Source organism: Arachis hypogaea, chromosome 13, assembly GCF_003086295.3.
Source record: "Arachis hypogaea cultivar Tifrunner chromosome 13, arahy.Tifrunner.gnm2.J5K5, whole genome shotgun sequence".
Taxonomy (NCBI): Eukaryota; Viridiplantae; Streptophyta; class Magnoliopsida; order Fabales; family Fabaceae; genus Arachis; species Arachis hypogaea.
Window position 1 is genome coordinate 99,906,262 of NC_092048.1, and position 8,659 is coordinate 99,914,920.

General features: G+C 41.0%; 1 non-coding gene across 1 annotated transcript; it reads left to right on the forward strand.

The window, feature by feature from the left end:
- Positions 1-7,874: 7,874 nt before the first annotated feature.
- Positions 7,875-7,978, forward strand: LOC112739894 (small nucleolar RNA R71). Its single transcript, XR_003170831.1, has one exon. It is a non-coding gene; the product is annotated as a small nucleolar RNA R71 (small nucleolar RNA).
- Positions 7,979-8,659: the final 681 nt, after the last annotated feature.

Here is an 8,659-nt window from a genome sequence, read left to right on the forward strand (position 1 = left end):
AAGAAGAAGAGATGTCCAAACCCAACAACAATGGTAGAGATGCAAGGAAGATACTTGGTGACTTTATTACACCCTCTTCTGACTTCTGTGGAAGGAGCATCTCAATTCCTGCAATTGGAGCAAACAACTTTGAGCTCAAGCCTCAATTAGTTTCTCTGATGCAGCAGAATTACAAGTTTCATGGACTTCCATTGGAAGATCCTCATCAGTTCTTAGCTGAATTCTTGCAAATCTGTGACACTATTAAGACCAATAGGGTTAATCTTGAGGTCTACAGACTTATGCTTTTTCCCTTTGCTGTAAGAGACAGAGCTAGGACATGGTTGGACTCACAACCTAAAGATAGCCTAAACTCTTGGGAAAAGTTGGTCAATGCTTTCTTGGCCAAATTCTTTCCACCTCAAAAGTTGAGTAAGCCTAGAGTGAAAGTCCAAACCTTCAGACAGAAGGAAGGTGAATCCCTCTATGATGCTTGGGAAAGATACAAGCAATTGATCAAAAGGTGTCCTTCTGACATGTTTTCAGAATGGAGCATCATATGTATATTATATGATGGTCTGTCTGAACTGTCTAAGATGTCATTGGATCACTCTGCTAGTGGATCTCTTCATCTGAAGAAGACGACTGCAGAAGCCCAGGAACTCACTAAAATAGTTACAAATAACCAGTTCATGTATACTTCTAAAAAGAATCCTGTGAATAATGGGATAACTCAGAAGAAAAGAGTTCTGGAGAGTGATACTCTGAATGTCATATTGGCTCAGAACAAAATTGACTCAGCAAGTCAATATGATTTCTCAGAGTCTGTCTGGAATGCAAGCTGCATCAGGCAGTACTAAGGAAGCTTCCTCTGAAGAAGAAGCTTATGACCCTGAGAATCCTGCAATGGAGGAGGTGAATTACATGGGAGAATCCTATAGAAACACTTACAATCCTTCATGGAGGAATCATCCTAATCTCTCATGGAAGGATCAATAGAAGCCTAATCAAGGCTTCAATAATAATAATGGTGGAAGAAACAGGTTTGGCAATAGCAAACCTTTTCCATCATCTTCTCAGCAATAGACAGAGAATTCTAAGTAGAGCCACTCTAACTTAGCAACTGTAGTTTCTGATCTATCTAAGACCACTCTCAACTTCATGACTGAAGCAAGGTCCTCCATTAGAAATTTGGAGGTACAAGTGGGTCAGCTGAGTTAAAGAGTTACTGAACTCCCTCCTAGTACTCTCCCAAGCAATACAGAAGAGAATCTAAAAAGAGAGTTGGTGCACGAAATTGTGATCTCAGGTAACGGCGCAAGAAACTCTGTACGCACGTCTTAATAAATTGTTTTTCATTCACAACTTCGATACAACTAACCAGCAAGTGCACTGGGTCGTCCAAGTAATAAAGCTTACGTGAGTAAGGGTCGATCCCACGGAGATTGTTGGTATGACGCAAGCTATGGTCACCTTGTAAATCTCAGTCAGGCGGATATAAAATAGTTATGGAGTTTTCGAAAATAAATAATAAAATAAGGATAGAAATACTTATGTAAATCATTGGTGAGAATTTCAGATAAGCGCATAGAGATGTTTTCGTTCCTCTGAACCTCTGCTTTCCTGCTGTCTTCATCCAATCAATCCTACTTCTTTCCATGGCTGGCTTTATGTAAGGACATCACCGTTGTCAATGGCTACTTTTTATCCTCTCTGGAAAATGGTCCGATGCGCTGTCACTGCATGGTTAATCGTCTGGAGGCATCACCCTTGCCAATGGATGCAATCCATCCTCTTATGAAAATGGTCCAAATGCTCTGTCACAGCACGGCAAATCATCTGAGGTTCTCGATCATACTGGAATAGGATTCACCCTCCTTTTGCGTCTGTCACTACGCCCAGCACTCGCGAGTTTAAAGTTCGTCACAGTCATTCAATCCCAGAGTCCTACTCAGAATACCACAGACAAGGTTTAGACTTTCCGGACTCTCATGAATGCCGCCATCAATCTAGCTTATACCACGAAGATTCTGATTAAGAGATCCAAGAGATACTCATTCAATCTCAGGTAGAACGGAAGTGGTTGTCAGGCACGCGTTCATAGGGAATGATGATGATTGTCACGTTCATCACATTCAGGTTGAAGTGTGAATGAATATCTTAGAAGCGAAATAAGTTGAATTGAATAGAAAAGTAGTAGTACTTTGCATTAATCTTTGAGGAACAGCAAAGCTCCACACCTTAATCTATGGAGTGTAGAAACTCTAGCGTTGAAAATACATAAGTGAAAGGTCCAGGCATGGCCGAATGGCCAGCCCCCAAAACGAGATCACAGGATCAAAAATACAATCCAAGATCTTCCAAAGTCCTATTTTCAACGTAGGGTTTACAGAAGTAAGTAATTGTTGCATAAATCCACTTCCGGGGCCCACTTGGTGTGTGCTTGGGCTGAGCTTGAATGTTACACGTGTAGAGGTCATTCTTGGAGTTGAACGCCAGTTTGTAACGTATTTCTGGCGTTCAACTCTGGCTTGTGACGTGTTTCTGGCGTTTAACTCCAGACAGCAGCGTAGAACTGGCGTTCAACGCCCTTTTACGTCATCTAAACTCGGCCAAAGTATAAATTATTATATATTGCTGGAAAGCCCCTGATGTCTACTTTCCAACGCAATTGGAAGCGCGCCATTTTGAGTTCTGTAGTTCCAGAAAATCCACTTTGAGTGCAGGGAGGTCAGAATCCAACAGCATCAGCAGTCCTTCTTCAACCTCTGAATCTGATTTTTGCTCAAGTCCCTCGATTTCAGCCAGAAAATACCTAAAATCACAGAAAAATACACAAACTCATAGTAAAGTCCAGAAATGTGAATTTAACATAAAAACTAATAAAAACATCCCTAAAAGTAACTAGATTCTACTAAAAACATACTAAAAACAATGCCAAAAAGCGTATAAATTATCCGCTCATCACAACACCAAACTTAAATTGTTGCTTGTCCCCAAGCAACTGAAAATCAAATAGGATAAAAAGAAGAGAATATACTATAAATTCCAAACTATCAATGAAACATAGCTCCAATCAGATGAGCGGGACTTGTAGCTTTTTGCCTCTTGAATAGTTTTGGCATCTCACTTTATCCATTGAAGTTCAGAATGATTGGCTTCTATAGGAACTCAGAGTTCAGATAGTGTTATTGACTCTCCTAGTTCAGTATGATGATTCTTGAACACAACTATTTTATGAGTCTTGGCCGTGGCCCTAAGCACTTTGTTTTCCAGTATTACCACCGGATACATAAATGCCACAGACACATAATTGGGTGAACCTTTTCAGATTGTGACTCAGCTTTGCTAAAGTTCCCAATTAGAGGTGTCCAGGGTTCTTAAGCACACTCTTTTTTTGCTTTGGACCTTGACTTTAACCGCTCAGTCTCAAGTTTTCACTTGACACCTTCACGCCACAAGCACATGGTTAGGGACAGCTTGGTTTAGCCGCTTAGACCAGGATTTTATTCCCTTAGGCCCTCCTATCCACTGATGCTCAAAGCCTTGGGATCCTTTTTATTTGCCCTTGCCTTTTGGTTTTAAGGGTTACTGGCTTTTTGCTCTTGTCTCTTGGTTTTAAGAGCTTTTGGCTTTTTCTACTTGCTTTTTCTTTTTCTTTCTAAATTTTTTTTCGCTTATTTTTTTTTCTGCAAGCTTTGTTCTTTGCTGCTTTTTCTTGCTTCAAGAATCATTTTCATGATTTTTCAGATTATCAAATAACATGTCTCCTTATCATCATTCTTTTAAGAGCCAACATATTTAACATTCTTAAACAACAACTTCAAAAGACATATGCACTGTTCAAGCATACATTCAGAAAACAAGAAGCATTGTCACCACATCAATATAATTAAACTAAGTTCAAGGATAAATTCGAAACTCATGTACTTCTTGTTCTTTTGAATTAAAATATTTTTTATTTAAGAGATGTGATGGATTCATAGGACATTCATAACTTTAAGACATAGTTACTAACTACTAATGATTATGTAATAAGACACAAACATGGATAAGCACTTAACATAGAAAACAAAAAATAGAGAATGTAAGAACAAGGAATGAGTCCACCTTAGTGATGGTGGCGTTTTCTTCTTGAGGAACCAATGATGTCCTTGAGCTCTTCTATGTCTCTTCCTTGTCTTTGTTGCTCCTCCCTCATTGCTTTTTGATCTTCTCTAATTTCATGAAGGATGATGGAGTGCTCTTGATGTTCCACCCTTAGTTGTCCCACGTTGGAACTTAATTCTCCTAGGGAGGTGTTGAATTTCTCCCAATAGTTTTGTGGAGGAAAATGCATTTGAGGAATCTCCGTGATCTCATGGTGATGAGCTTCCTGCGCCTCTTGAGCTCCATGAATGGGCTCTCTTGCTTGCTCCATCCTTTTCTTAGTGATGGGCTTCTCTTCCTCAATGGGAATGTCTCCTTCTATGAAAGCTCCAGTTGAGTAACATAGATGGCGAATAAGATGAGGTAAAGCTAGCCTTGCCATGGGGGAGGACTTTTCGGCTATTTTGTAGAGTTCAAGGGAGATGACTTCATGAACTTCTACTTCCTCTCCAATCATGATGCTATAAATCATGATGGCCCGATCCACAGTAACTTCGGATCGGTGTCTAGTGGGGATGATGGAGCATTGTATGAACTCTAACCATCCTCTAGCTACAGGCTTGAGGTCCAGTTTTCTTAGTTGAACCGGCTTGCCTTTGGAGTCAATCTTCCATTGAGCTCCTTCCATACATATGTCTATGAGGACTTGGTCCAACCTTTGATTAAAGTTGACCCTTCTAGTGTAGGGACGTGCATCTCCTTGCATCATAGGCAAGTTAAACGCCAACCTTACATTTTTCGGACTAAAATCTAAGTATTTCCCCCGAACCATGGTGATATAATTCTTTGGGTCCGTGTTCTTACTTTGATCATGGTTCCTAGTGATCCATGCATTGGCATAGAACTCTTGAATCATTAGGATGCCGACTTGTTGGATGGGTTTTGTTAGAACTTCCCAACCTCTTCTTTGGATTTCATGTCGGATCTCCGGAAACTCATTCTTCTTGAGCTTGAAAGGGACCTCAGGGATCACCTTCTTCTTGGCCACAACATCATAGAAGTGGTCTTGATGAGCTTTGGAGATGAATCTTTCCATCTCCCATGACTCGGAGGTAGAAGCTTTTGTCTTTCCTTTCCCTTTTCTAGAGGATTCTCCGGTCTTAGGTGCCATCAATGGTAATGGAAAAACAAAAAGCTTATGCTTTTACCACACCAAACTTAGAATTTTGCTCGCCCTCGGGCAAGAAAAGAAAGAATAGATGAAGAAGAAGAAGAAATTGAGGAGAGGGAGAGAGAAATGTGTTTCGGTCAAGAAGGGGAAGAGAGGGTTTTGTTGTGTGAATTTGAAGAAGAATGGAGGGCTATATATAGGGAAGGAAGGGGGTAAGGTTTCGGCCATATAGGGTGGGTTTGGGTGGGAAATTGATTTTGAATTTTGAAGGTAGGTGGTGTTCATGAGGTAGGTTTATGGGGAATAGTGGGTGGATGTGAGTGGTGAAGTGGTGATAGGAAAGAGAGATTGAGGTGATTGGTGAAGAGTTTTGGGGAAGAGTGTTTATGGGATTGTGTGAAAGAGGGGTGAGAAGAAGTGAGTGGAGGTAGGTGGGGATCCTGTGGGGTCCACAGATCCTGAGGTGTTCAAGGATTTACAACCTTGCACCCAATTAGGCATGCAAAATGCCCTTGCACACAACTCTGGGCGTTCAGCGCCAGATTGGTGCTTGTTCTGGGCGTTGAACGCCCATTTGTTGCCCATTTCTGGCTTTGAACGCCAGAACCATGCTTGTTCTGGGCGTTCAGCGCCAGCTTTTCTCCAGGGTGCAATTCTGGCGTTCAAACGCCCAGATGCTGCCCATTTTGGGCGTTCAGCGCCAGAACCATGCTCTGTTCTGGCGTTTAAATGCCAGTAAGGTCTTCCTCCAGGGTGTGATTTTTCTTCTGCTGTTTTTTATTCCATTTTCAATTTTTATATTTATTTGTGACTCCACATGATCATGAACTTAATAAAACATGAAAGAACAAGAAAAATAGAATTAGATAAATAAAAATTGGGTTGCCTCCCAACAAGCGCTTCTTTAATGTCAATAGCTTGACAGTGGGCTCTCATGGAGCCTCATAGATGTTTAGAGCATTGTTGAGACTCTCCAACACCAAACTTAGAGTTTGAATATGGGAGTTCAACACCAAACTTAGAGTTTGGTTGTGGCCTCCCAACATCAAACTTAAAGTTTGACTGTGGGGGCTCTGGTTGACTCTGCAGTGAGAGAAGCTTTTTATGCTTCCTCTCTATGTTTACAGAAGGATGACCTCGAGTTGTAAACACAAGGGAGTCCCCATTCAATTGAAGGACTAATTCACCCCTGTCAACATCAATCACAGCTCTTGCTGTGGCTAGGAAGGATCTTCCAAGGATGATGAATTCATCCTCATCCTTCCTAGTATCTAGGACTATGAAATTAGCAGGGATGTAAAGGCCTTCAACCTTTACTAACACGTCCTCTACTTGTCCATAAGCCTGTTTTCTTGAATTGTCTGCCATCTCTAATGAGATTTTAGTGGCTTGCACCCCAAAGATTTCCAGTTTCTCTATTACAGAGAGAGGCATGAGGTTTATCCCTGAACCAAGGTCACACAGAGCCTTTTCAAAGATCATGTTGCCTATGGTACAAGGTATTACGAACTTTCCAGGATCCTGTTTCTTCTGAGGCAATGTCAGTTGATCCATATCACTTAGTTCATTGGTGAACAAGGGAGGTTCATCTTCCCAAGTCTCAATACCAAATAATTTGGCATTCAGCTTCATGATTGCACCAAGGTACTTGGTAACTTGCTCTTCAGTAACATCCTCATTCTCTTCAGAAGATGAATACTCGTCAGAGCTCATGAAGGGCATAAGGAGGTTCAATGGAATCTCTATGGTCTCTAGATGAGTCTCAGATTCCTTTGGTTCCTCAAAGGGAAGCTCCTTATTGATCACTGGACGTCCCAGGAGGTCTTCCTCCTTGGGATTCACGTCCTCTCCTTCCTTCACAGGTTTGGCCATGGTGATTAATTCAATGGCCTTGCACTCTCCTTTCGGATTTTCTTCTGTATTGCTTGGGAGAGTACTAGGAGGGATTTCAGTGATCTTTTTACTCAGCTGGCCCACTTGTGCCTCCAAATTTCTAATGGATGACCTTGTTTCATTCATGAAACTCACAGTGGCCTTAGATAGATCAGAGACTAAGTTTGCTAAATTAGAGGTATTTTGTTCAGAGTTCTCTGTCTGTTGCTGAGTGGATGATGGAAAAGGTTTACTATTGTTAAACCTATTTCTTCCACCATTATTAAAGCCTTGTTGAGGCTTTTGATCCTTCCATGAGAAATTTGGATGATTTCTCCATGATGGGTTATAGGTGTTTCCAAAAGGTTCACCCATATAATTTACCTCTGCTATTGCAGGGTTTTCAGGATCATAAGCTTCTTCTTCAGAAGATGCCTCTTGAGTACTGTTGGATGCAGCTTGCATTCCATTCAGACTCTGAGAAATCATATTGACTTGCTGAGTCAATATTTTATTCTAAGCCAATATGCCATTCAGAGTATCAATTTCAAGAACTCCCTTCTTCATAGGCGTCCCATTACTCACAGGATTCCTCTTAGAAGTGTACATGAACTGGTTATTAGCATCCATGTCAATGAGTTCTTGAGCTTCTGCAGGCGTTTTCTTTAGGTGAATGGATCCACCTGCAGAAGTATCCAATGACATCTTAGCTAATTCAGACAGACCATCATAGAATATATCCAGGATGGTCCATTCTGAAAGCATGTCAGAATGACACTTTTTGGTCAGTTCTTTGTATCTCTCCCAAGCTTCATAGAGGGATTCACCTTCTTTCTGTTTGAAAGTTTGAACATCCACTCTAAGCTTACTCAGCTTTTGAGGAGGAAAGAACTTGGCTAAGAAAGCCTTGACCAGCTTATCCCAAAAGTTCAGGCTATCCTTAGGTTGAGAGTCCAACCATATTCTAGCTCTGTCTCTTACAGCAAAAGGGAAAAGCATGAGCCTGTAGACTTCAGGATCTACTCCATTAGTCTTAACAGTATCACATATCTGCAAGAATTCAGTTAAGAACTGAAAAGGATCTTCAGATGGAAGTCCATAAAACTTGCAGTTCTGCTACATCAGAGAAACTAATTGAGGTTTCAGCTCAAAATTGTTTGCTCCAATGGCAGGAATGGAGATGCTTCTTCCATGTAAATTGGAATTAGGTGCAGTAAAGTCACCCAGCATCCTCCTTGCATTATTATTATTTTCGGCTGCTATCTCCTCTTCCTGTTCGAAAATTTCTGAAAGGTGCTTGCTGGCTTGTTGTAATTTAGCTTCTTTTAGTTTCCTCTTCAGAGTCCTTTCAAGTTCTGGATCTACTTTAACAAGAATGTTCTTGTCCTTGCTCCTGCTCATATGAAAAAGAGGGAACAGAAAAATAATAATAATAGGGATCCTTTTTTACCACAGTATAGAGGTCCCTGTGTGAGTAGAAGAAAAGAAGAAGAAAAGAATGTAATGTAAAGAAAGAAACACAAGGGTGAGGAGAGCAGAGATGTGAGA